At 41.2% G+C, this 12,448-nt stretch overlaps 1 protein-coding gene across 11 annotated transcripts in view; it reads left to right on the top strand.

Moving 5' to 3' along the window:
- Positions 1-12,448, top strand: part of PAK3 (p21 (RAC1) activated kinase 3) — a 247,666-nt gene that overhangs the window by 203,570 nt on the left and 31,648 nt on the right. The gene's annotated exons all lie outside the window — the stretch shown is intronic.

Genomic DNA, 12,448 nt, shown 5'->3' with positions numbered 1-12,448 from the left:
ACTTGATCTGATTCCTTATCTTTTGGGTACTTTGTGTGTGCTGCACGGCTGTCTTTTTCATTCATGTTGGCTTCACCTTGCACTGCCCATTTTCACACACACACTCAACCCAGATGGTCGCAAAATAAAATCAAGATGCACATCTGAAGAGCTTTTAAGATATAATATAGTAACTGAAATCTACTTATTTACTGTGATTTCAGCTTGTATTTAATTTACTAATTTTGGTTTTGTGTTTCTAGTAGATTTTTGCTCTCTGTTCTTAATTTCTAAAAGTGAGTGAGCAAAATATTGATTTATTTCTCTCTAGGCCAAAAAACGAAAACCACTTAAATTAGTTTTCCTTTTACTTAAATTGCTCTCAATGGATTTTTCCATGAATTACTGGCCTAAATTAGACAAACTCGCCTCTGCTTTCAGTGTATAGAGTTTGTATTTTCTTTTCATTAAGTCCGGGTGTTTTTTATTGTTTTGCTTTACCTATTATGATGGTGAAAATCAAACCTGTGTCCGTAATCATTTGGTGCTAGGAATAATCAGCCCCCGTATTCCATTTTCAGCTTCAGGGAGCACAGCAGCTTACTCTTGGGAGCCGGATTTGAGAAGAACCTCTCCATTAATCACCCTCATCTACTTGGAAAACTAAAATTTTCCAGTATGGGTTTCTGCCATCCCAGCGTTCAGGCCCGGGGCCAGAGAATTGGCCTCCATCTTCCATAAATCAAGTTCAGAATTGCATGTCTAATCATTCGAGGCCATAGCTGAGAGTCGAAGGCTAAAAATGACATTATTTCACCAGATTTCTGTGAAAAGACTTCTATAACTGGCCACCAAATCTGGATATTTTGAGCAGATGTATGTAAAGTTTAACAAAAAGGAAAGGAAGAAAGTAAAAAGGCCTGGCATCCTCCAAATTATCATTAACAACATGAGTTTGTCAGATCAACCTGGCAAAGCCTAATTCTCGCAGAAGCAGTATAGCTGTGTGATTGCAGACAGCTGAGTTTACTAACGTCTACGGCGGGCCTCACAGATTTCTCATTAATATATGTGAATTCGTTTTTAAGACCTTTTCTTACAAGAGAATGCACTGAAAAGCAGACCCCTTTTCTCTTTCGCTTTCATGTTTGCTCTCTCTTCAACATTGTAATAGACAAATATTTTTGAGGATGCAACCCAGAGACGGTTTGGATCCAGTTTAAGGAGTGACTTGTTTCATTTGGTGCAGTTTGACTGAATGCCTGCTACCTATAATGCACAAAACATAAAATCGTAGTTAAGAACCAGGTTCTGAGAGTCACAGTGAGCCTAGGGCTCACTGCCTTTTGGAACATTCAACAGGGAGAGAAGAAAAGTTGTATCGAGAAATAAGCGGGGGACCCCCCCCAAATGCATGTACTTTAATTAATTTCTTAGAGCATCTGTTTTCTCATCCATAGTAAGCAGAAGATACATACCTCATCAGGTTGAGGGAAGTGAAGGAGGGGAGGCATTTTGGGTGCTCAGCACAACATGGCACATAGCGAAGGGCTCAGTAAATGCTAGGTATCATTAGAGGTGAAAGGCACCCACTGTTACTATTCTGTAGAGCAGGATAGGGCAGGTAGCATAGCATAATTACAAAGAGCCATGGGGACGGAGAGGAGGGACAGACCATTTATAACCAGGGAGAGGGTATGATGAAGGATCCTTAGAGAAGGGTGCATTTGAATCGTGACTTGAGAAAGGGTAGGATTTAACACTTGGGGATTATGGGCAGTTTTGCTGGAAGGAAACCAAAGGAACACTGGCTTCATACTCTAGGTTGTATTCGCTTTGGTATCCCTAGGGCCCGCAACGGTGTCTGACATAAAGGAAATCCTTAACAACTATTTGATGAATGCATATCAGAAAGACCAGACAAGTGAAATCAGCGGTACCAGTCTCATGGACAGTCAAACCTCCAGCGTGGCAGGGGACTTAACAGGAAATAATGCTAAAAGGGATCTGTTGGGACTGTGTCATGAAACAAAGTGAGAGATACGAGCTGCACTGTGATTTTTACTTGTTCGATTTTTTTAAAGTAGGTAATACTTGGGCATGGTGTAACCAGGAGGTTCACAGGAGTAGACAGTGAAAAGTAAATGTCCCTCCAAGCGTTGTGCCTTAGCCTCCCTGTTATCTTGTACAAAGGAAAGCTCCAGAAAGGATTTTTTACTGGTTTCTTAGGTTAAACTTTCATAGGTTCTCTGCGCACACAGGCACGCACGCACTCACACACCACATATGCGTGAATATAAGGTCACACCGTGATGTAATTTTTAAAACAGGTTTTTGACTTATCTGAATATGTAAACTGTTAGATACACAAATGGTGAATGTCTGTTTCTGATATTTAACTTGTTAATCACTCTAATTTATATATTTAAAACCACATATTATATAATGTGTGCATTGGGAGAGATTTTTCTACTCTCACGTTTCATGAGGAGTATAATTCAAAATCTTCCTGTGCATCTTTAATATCATTGTTTTTGTAATCATTAGAGCCCCGTTTTGAGTCACCCAGCAGTTATCCAAGTACATCATCTGAATTTCATCGAACATCTTCAGATATAATATTTTTGAATCCACATACTGTTCTGTCCCAGGATATTTTATTTCTGGTTGCAGTTAGCCGTTCCTATAACATTAAGATGATTGCTTTCTGAATCTGTTTTGTAGGTGTATATTTACATCTTCACAACATAACTCTCTCCTCTATCACTTAAAATTTCTATTACAAATTTTCAAACATACACAAGAGTAGAGGGAATAGTACAGAAATGTGCACATTCTTATCGCCCCAGTTCAACATCGATCAGTATTTTAATATAATCACAATACCATAAAAAGGCCTACAAAAATTCAGCAATGGCTTGATATCATCTATTATCAGAGTTCCCAGTTGTCTCAAAAATGCAGTTTTTATAGTTGATTCCTTCAAATCAGCATCCAAAGAAGATCCACATATGGCATCTGGTCATGTCTCTTAAATCTCTGTACTCTAAAGCAGGCCCCCTTCTTTTTCCACTACCATCGACTTATTGAAGAAACTAGTCATTGTCTTGTAGAATGTACCACTTTCTGGATTTGTCTGTTAGTTTCATTTGATGTCATTGAAGTTGCTCCTCTATTCCCTGTATTTCCTATAAATGGAAGTTGGCTCTAAAAGCTTAATAAGATTCAGGTGCAACTTTTAGCAAGATTTCTTCATAGGTCAGTGCTGTGTATTTCATATTACATCAGAAGGCACACAGTGTCTGATCGACCCATTGGGTAGTGCTGAATTGATTGATCAGAAGGTTCAGTGGGGACTCCCTGTCCCCTCCAATGCCAATTTCCTTGTCAGCCTTTCATCTAATGTTTTCATCTATTGATGACTATATTGCCCAAATCAGTTATTAAATTAGGCATTACAAAATAGTGATTTTCTAAAACTTACCTTTTCTAAAAATTACCTTCCTCACTTTATTAACTACAATGCTTTTGTTGAAAATAACTTTACCTCTCATCAGCTGAGGGTCTTTGGTCACCCTGAAATATAGTTCATCAACAGGCAAATCAAGATAAATTCATTAAGTTTATAATTGCCAATTTCAGTGTAAGGAGTTGATACCCAAGTTACTTCCTAAAGTGTCCAATGAGGGGTATTTTGATTCTATTTTAAGTAGGAGAAGGAGGCATTCTCTTTTATTAAAAAACTTGTTATAAGCTCATGGGTCTTTATGTTTTCAGTATGTTTCAATCAGTTGCATTCACTGTTGTATTTGATAGTCACACTATCATATCTTGAGCTAACTAACAGGTGACCTTTTCACTGCATTAATTTCAAAAGTGACCTTTAAGAAGCTTGTTTATGACATCTAACACTTGCAGTTCTGTTCATACCTTCAGAAATTATTTACATCCTTTCCAATTCTGACTGTCTCTATGAGCATCCAAAACTGGCATTGACTGAGAATACCTCAACCTAATGTGTCTTTCCCAAACAGTACTTTATGGATAAAAATAAATGAATATGGAGAATTACCATATTGCATGAGAGATTTTGTAAGGATTTGAATATAAGGCAATTCCCCCTTTTTCCTGAGGAAGAAATTGGCGGCGGGTGGGGAATACCTCACCTTGTATTTGGGCACAAATGGTACATTTCTGTGTATTTGTGTGTGTGTCTGTGTCATGGCTCTATTTTTAACACAAGTGGTAACATACTAGAAATCTATTTTGTTGTTTGCCTTTGTCTTAAGAGATGATTCCATATCAGTACCTCATTGTTTTTAACAGATGTGGTGGGTTTTTTTTGTTTGTTTGTTAATTTGGATGGACCATAATGTATTTAATCAGGCCCCCACTGATAGACATTTCGTTTGTTTCCAATATTTTGCTCATATAAACAAGGCTTCAGTGGAGATCTTTACAAACAAGCCACTTCATACATATGCAAATTGTTCATTAAGTTAAACTGCCCGGGAAAGTGGAATTGTTACATGAAAGGATATGTGCATTTTTAATGTCCAAGTTGCCCTCCATAGAGGTCATTCCACTTGACATTGCCCACTAACAACGCTCAGGAGGGCCTGTTTGCCCACACCCGCACTGCCACAGCCATCTTCATTTATTTGGGATTCTAGGATTATACTAAAAACTCATCACCACGCTGATTTTCAGAAGGGAAAATGTTTAAGAAAGGAACTCTTAACAAGAAACTACATGGCAAACAAAAGGCTCTCGTGAAAGATCTCTTGGTCAACAGAGTCCATGTCTGTATTATGCCCAAGTATACCTTCGATGTATGTTGCATCTCTTCAAAGATTGGACCAACCGCATAGCTAAATTTGTCACAGAAATTGACAATGAGAGCATTTCTTGAAATCGTTTTCCTCCTGCACTTAAAGATAACACGTTTGGCCAAAGGCTTTTTGTCTACCATCTGGATCTCTGCCGATCATATAATTCTATGGAATGATGATACGATCAATCCATCCATAATTTCGGACAAACCTTGTTTTATTTGTAAGCCTTCAGTCCTTGTCCTCTAAATTAGTTTTAGTTTTCAGGCTTCAGAAAGTAAATCTATCCTGTTAGGTATTTTTCAGACTTCTCTTGGCTACTCAGTGAGGAGCCCTCTCCTTCCTACGCCGACATGAAGTTCCCATATTGAAGATGAATAGTTTTGAAACTTGTTTCTTAAAGGACTTGATGAATAACAGCTTGTTTGGAGAACCCGACAAAGCAGTGTACAGCATGGAACTCGGGGATAAGTGCTGAGAATAAAACCTCTGACTTGTTTCTCTTTGTTCAAGAAACTATGGGCAAGAGCAGAAGTGGTGTCTAGTGTGCTTACAGCGGTGATTCTTCGGGTGGGACCACCCACCCCAAAAGTATTTGCCTCCTCATTGGATCTATTTTGGGCCATACAAGGTAGAGCACTCCTACAAGGCACTAAATAGATGTCGCCTGGGCTTTGTAACCGGCTTTGTGATGAAGGAGATTGGAAATACATTAGCATTTGTGAAGAACAATGTTTATAGAGCCATGGAAGATGCTCTTTGTTCTACTTAATGCTCTTAAATGCTCCGTGTTGTGTGCTGTCCCTTGCAAAGAAAGATGGTGCCACTCAATCAGCCACCATTAGCGGAGTTTGCACTTTGTTTTTTCCAGCCATAGTAATGAGCTTGTATTAAGCCGCCTGCCCCCCTTGCCTGTCTAGGCCCTCTTGAGACCAGTGGCACGCACTGTGAAACAGCTGCTTAGCCTTCATGTTGGAGTGAGTCGTTGAGTTATCTGGCCTTTCCAAGGATTAAGGCCTGGAACAGTGGCCTCATTATCACTGGACTCTAACCCACTGAGCTCCCTGGCCCCACACCCATAATGTGTGACAGCTCCCTTTAAAATTGGAGGACTGCAGGCGCTCTGGGGCAAGCCACACCCTAGCTAAAGAACAAAATCCCGTGTTCCAATTTATCATCGCAGTAATTAAAGACCGTACCACATCCCGGTACTTCAAGAACATGCCTTTTATGTAATTTTATTTTATTTTTTTAATTTAGTGATATATTTTTTAAGAGGCAGATTACATAAAGGAAACCCTGGGGCCCTCTCTGAAAGAGTTACCGCATGCAGTGGGGACACTGTTCATCACCATTCCAGAAGCCCAGAGGGCATATGCCCCCACAGGATGCATAGAGGCACGGTAGTATTGGACAATATGATATCCAGGTGTCTTTATGTCAAGTGCATTAATATAGCAAGATAAGGGCCTACAAAGTAGTAACCATATCTTAAATACTCAGCAGAACATAAAGTCCAGTCCTAAGAACTAATCCACTCTTGGCCACGTGAGCAAGCTTAGCTGAGTCAGGAAACAGAAGAGCCAGCTCCTAATGGTTATGCCAAAGGAGTCAACCATACCGTGTCCAGGGATAAAGTAAATGCCTTACCAAGGGGCACGTGGACTAAGTTAAGCAGGAAATGAGAGGCAGTATTCTAGGGAGGCACTTTATAGCGCAGTAAATACAAACGTGGGCATTAGGAAGTGCCACGCTTGCACTTAGCATTGACATAAAAATGCTAAAGGTCTGTAAGAGAAGGTGAAGCGGTAGTTAAGTGCAATGGGCCATGGAGTCAGACTCACGCGGTTTTGAGTTCAGCTGCTGACAAACTGTGTAACCCTGGACAGGCTACTTTCCCATGTCCCCTTCCAGTATCTTCATTTGTCACATTGCATAGGGCGAGCCGTAAGTGAGCTCACCCATTTACAGAGAGCAGACAGAAAGGAAGGCATGTCCATAAACGAGACAGCCTTTTCTAGCAGCAGCGGCAGAAGGACGAGTAGATCTAAAACACAGCCATCCTCAATGTGGATTAAATCCCTGACTGTGACCTCATTAGCACCGGATTTATGCTTATAAAACCTTAAATGTGATTATCGCCCTATCCTTCTGACTTCCTCACTCTTACTACCACGAGGCTTTCCTTTAGACCTCACCGAGCCCTCTCTGGTCCTCTCCCCCACTTCCCTTTTCTCTCAGCCTTTGAGCTTCCTCCTCGCCTCACTTGCCTGCCTTTCTTTCCCTCCCGTAATCCACTTCGATGCTGAAATCGGAGTGATTTATAGAAATCGTAAGTCTTACCGCGTTGCTGCCTTGGCAACTACTCATGATCGTGGCTTGACATTGGCTCTTAGCAGGAAACATCCAAACCTGATGAAGATTGCTGATAATTAAACGGACTCGTCTTGGGAGGAAAAGGGAGAAATAGTGAATTGTTTGTTTCTTTCTAGACACTTTAGGCTAGATGCCAGTGTTTCCATTTGAGTATTAAGTGCTTGGCCAGGTCAAAAAGAAATTGTTGATAAAGCAGCTAATGTGATGCCAAGAACCCAGCAGTACTCATCATGCTGTAATTGATGATGAGGCCCAACGGTTGAGCAATCTGTTGGTTTAATATTCTTGAACCGTAGTGTAGGTTCACTGAAATATCTTTTGCTCAAAATTAGGAGGCTTTTGTTACTTACTAGCTGTGTCATCTTGGGGCACATTCCCCCTGCTCTCTTGGCTTCGGATGTCTCATCTGTGATGAGGTTAAACTGGATGATCTCTATTTTCCTTGGAGTCCTGATAAGGCATGGTTTCTTTCTACCATCAGAGTGACTGAGGGCTGGTATAAACAAAATCCCCACCATAAGCAAGTGTTCTCCCTCACAGCAATCTGGCTTCAATATAACTGGAATGGAGAGAAAATAGAGATCAATATAATTACGTGGCATAAAAATCAGATCGACAACGTTGACCATTTTAGCATACCAGCCCAATCTACTAGAGAATTGTGAGTTCTAACTTTCACATTTGTGAGTTTGATTCCTGCCAACCTTATGTCCTAAAGTGATACTGACTTTTTTTTTTTTCCATTAAAGTGATTGATTGATTTTGTAAAGATAGCCATTGACAAGGCCTGGTTTTTGGGGAATCAGTGTGACATGTTGTTGACTCAAAGATCATTTCTTTAGTAGACACTACTATGCTTCACTTACTACAAGGAGGTTGCTTCCCAGCTTCACCACCAAGGATCCTTTTAATTATTTGTCTTTATGAACTCTGTGTTATGAGTAATTACAACTATTAAGCAATATTTATTAAATAGTTGCTTACTTCTCAGACTCGGTTAAGGAAACAGTGTTTAACCACTGCTCAGAGCTTTTGATCAGTGAGCTATGCAATGTAATCAAAAGTTGGTATCATTCTGGCTAAAAAGAAGTGTATGTGATATTTTAATTAGCTCTGCCATAGGTAAATGTAAAATTTCTGTTAGGAATTTGGAAATCAAATATCTTGGAAACTCCCAGATGCTTAAAAGAAATTCCTCGTGAGCCACAGATTACAGTTTGGGAGCTTGATGCATATATTAGGGAACAGTCAACCTAATAATAATAAAATTGTAGTCTGTGGATAATGATGATGGTTGTTATTGCTCATACATATTGGCAATGTGTATACCAGAACTGTCTTTAGCCACTGTATACATTTAATCCTTTATTCCTGAGCTACAGAGAGGTAAAATTACTTACCCAGGGACACACAGCTAGGAACTGGTGGCATTTGAACCCGGGAAGGTTTGAGGAGTTGGGGGTGAGGACTACTGTTCATAACCTATCAGTGGGCAAAGAGAGCACTTTGGTAAATGAATAAGAGAAGGAGAGGTGTTGACATTTATACTGGCAGAGTCTTAAATTGCTAGAATATGGGAAGGCGTCAGATCTGTGTGTGGGGAAACGTTTGAGGTGCCGAGATAGAGTTGGAGACAGGGCACTCTGCAGGTTAGCACCCAAGTTTGTGCATTTGAGTTGAGGATTCTGTGAAGGCTAGAAGTTGGGCCAACAAATAATGTGTTGGTCAGAGTGGTGAATTCCAAGTGGCCAACCTGTTTGGTGGGGGTGGAAGGGGGTGAGGGATGGGAAGTGGGGTAGAGGAGGATATCACCATTTTAAGGCTGGGAACAAGGGTTGAAGAAGGGGAATGGCTCGCACTAGACAATTTCATATATGTGATAAGGTAGAAGAAGGGAGAGAGGAGAAAAGCTAATTTTTGAGTTAATAACTGATGTTCTACTAGAGTTTCAGGGCCTTTAAACCTCTGTGGAGTAGGGATTTGTGGCAATTCTATACCACAGAATGCCACAAAACCCAGGATATTGGGATTCCAGGGTAAGGACGTTAGCAATTTAAGACAATGAAATGTTGAGGGTGGTTGGGGGCCATAAACCCAAGGATTTGAAAGGTAAATCTCTGGAGATGATAAACACTAATCCCCTTTGCACTCCAAGTCAATCACAATTTTAGTCCCCGGGACAGTGCAAATGGGATTGGAGGTCGGGGACAGGGTGGTGAATAAGGGGGAGGCCGCCAGGGCAGAAATTTTGGGCCTCCCTTCCTAGCTTTAACTGGAACAGTTCCCATTTTATATGGAGGGTTTTTATATATGTTCTCGTCAGATAAAGGCGTTCCAAACTGAAAGAAAAAGGCAAACCCGCTAGGGGGGAAAAGGTTGTGGAACCTCTAAAAGGTGATCTAGTAGGGTCCCCTTTGGCCCTTGGCCTTTTTAGAAAAGAAGGACAGACACGAGCAAGGGTGTTTTGACTGAGAGATTGGGAAGGGCCAACACCTAGTAATCAGGCATTCTCTACTGCGAAACCAGTAACAGCAACAGATGATAATTGGATAAGGCAGTTATGAATCTCAGAGCTCCTGCAGCCGAAACACACGCGGGGTCCAGGCGATCTGTTCCTCTGAGCCCAGGGATCCTGAGTTCAGAAGGACCAATCACAGACTGGCCCCTGAAATCAGGAAGGTCTGATAGCTTATTCCACGCAGGAAGTGTTTTATGTTGATTTAAGTAGAGGAAGACACGTTTCCTTCGCAGAAAGGAAAGGTTTTACTGCAATCGCATGTTTGCTTGAAAAGACTTTTATTAAGTTATTTGTTCAGCAAATACTTAATGAGCACACACACACAAAATACTTCATGAGCACCAACCGCCGTGCTCTGAACCCAGAATCTCGAACGTACAAAATTGGGAGGCTGATTTGTTTAACATAAGCTTCCACCCTGAGGAGTTTCTGAAACTTGCAAGTCCTGCTTTAGGTGGTACCTGTAGAGTAAGGGTGATTTTTTTTTTTTTTTTAGTCTACTTCCAATGGATATTTAAATATCTACACAGAACGAAGAGAGCAGTAGAATTTGTAGATTGTACGTCATGGAATTAAAGAACCTTAGAAATCGGGGTGCCTGGCTGGCTCAGTCGGTGGAGCATGGGACTCTGGATCTCGGGGTTGTGAGTTCAAGCCCCGTGTTGGGTGTGGAGCTTACGTAAAAAGAAATAAAAAGAACCTTAGAGATAAACTGGCCCATTTGCTGTATTTTACAGGTCAGGGAGTCAGACAGACTTGGATTGTAAACTGTTTAACCTGGGGCAGGTCACTTAACCTCTCTGAGCCTCAGGTCCCTCGTCGGTAATGTGGGGGTAATAGCAGTTGCCTTATAGAAATACGGTCAGGGTTACATAAGGCTTCATGATTTATATGAAGTTCTTAGGGCAGTGTCTAACATGCTCCATATTTTTTACTGTTATTGGGATCACTGTTTTCCGAGTCAAGGGAACTGAAGCCCAGAGAGGGGAAGTGACTGGCCCAAGGTCACACAGCTTGTTGACATTAGGACAAATATCAGAACTCAGATCTCTTTTAGTAGTCAAATACTCCTCATACTACCCCACTCATTTTACTCCTTTGGAGGAGGTAATGTAAACTTCCCAGGCTTGTGAGAAATATTTTGCTTCATCCAAGTAGAAGGAGAGAGAAGTATGGCAAAGAAATGGCTGACATAGAATTCAAGGGACGCCTGAGTGGCTCAGTCGGTTAAGCGTCCAATTCTTGGTTTCAGTTCAGGTCATGATCTCAGGGTTGTGGGATTGAGTCCCACATCGGGCTCTGTGCTCAGTGGGGAGTCTGCTTGAGGTTCTCTCTATCTCCTTCTGCCCGCTCCTCCCTCTAAAATAAATAAATCTTTAAAAAAAAACAAACAAAAAAGAAAGAAAAGAATTCCTGGACCCAGAAAACGAAAGAGCAAGGGATAAATGGAGAGCAAAGGAGAAACAATAGTTTCTAGAAATTTTAAGTAGCAATATTGGAGCATTATAATGTCTGGTGAATCACAAGGACCGATCTCCATCCTTATTCCTTTATTCATCACAAACATTTCAGTGAAATTGGTGAGGCTTTTCCTTTTTCTTGGGGATAGAGGTGAGGAGGTAGTTCGGAATGCATGTGTGTTTCACAGAACCTTACTGTGACTTCAGCCTCACTAAACAATTGCTATTTGCAAAAGCAAAGTACCCCTATAACTGAAGTTAGAATGGAAGTGTGAGTACTTCCAAGGCCTAACCAACAATAGGTTTTTAAAGGATAGTGGGCTGGAAGGAAACCTCATAGTAGAAGCTGCTGAGAAATTTAGAAAAAAGAAAAAAAAAAAACAGTGAAGTCATGGTGTCCATTGCTTTGTGTAGCTACAGCAATAGGTAAGTACAGCACCGAGTGTGATTGATTTGTTAGGTGAAAATATTCTTTTTTGGGGGGTTATTTCTTTATGTATTTATTTTTGAGAAAGACACAGCGAGAGAAGGAACACAAGCAGGGGGAGTGAGAGAGGGAGAAGCAGACTCCCCTTTGAGCAGGGAGCCTGATGTGGGGATCTATCCCAGGATGCCGAAATCGTGACCTGAGCCGAAGGCAGACATTTCCCCGACTGAGCCACCCAGGCGCCCCTAGGTGAAAATATTCTTCTTTTTTTTTTTTAAGATTTTATTTATTTATTTGACAGAGAGAGACACAGCGAGAGAGGGAACACAAGCAGGGGGAGTGGGAGAGGGAGAAGCAGGCTTCCCGCCGAGCAGGGAGCCCGATGCGGGGCTCGATCCCAGGACCCTGGGATCATGACCTGAGCCGAAGGCAGACGCTTAACGACTGAGCCACCCAGGCGCCCCTAGGTGAAAATATTCCTAAGAATTATAAATCTATGGGGAAAAAAGCTACTCTGTCCGTATGCTAAAAGGAAAGATGGATTTATACGGTTGCCTAAAAAAGAGATGATATATTCTTTCCTAAATGGTACTTCAGTTTCATCAGAGGACTGCAGTGTTGTTTGTTGCAACATCCAAGGAGTATTCAGAGTATTCCAGGAGTTTCCTAAAAGGAGCAAAGCTATTTTACTCAGTTCATTACTGCAGAAAGTCTGACTGGAGTTCCTAGCCCACCAAAAGGGATACACTGAGACTGTCTCAGGTGCAATTATCACACAGAACAGTTGTCCCTTTGTTATTTCATCCTTGAATCTTAAGTTTGCCGATTTCCCTCTCCTAAAAATAATTACACCTTA

The sequence above is a fragment of the Callorhinus ursinus genome, unplaced genomic scaffold, assembly GCF_003265705.2.
Source record: "Callorhinus ursinus isolate GAN/ISIS: 27379988/994484 unplaced genomic scaffold, GSC_fseal_2.0 scaffold65, whole genome shotgun sequence".
Taxonomy (NCBI): domain Eukaryota; kingdom Metazoa; phylum Chordata; class Mammalia; order Carnivora; family Otariidae; genus Callorhinus; species Callorhinus ursinus.
The sequence above is the reverse complement of the archived record's forward strand: the minus strand, read 5'-3'. Positions and strand labels throughout refer to the sequence as shown.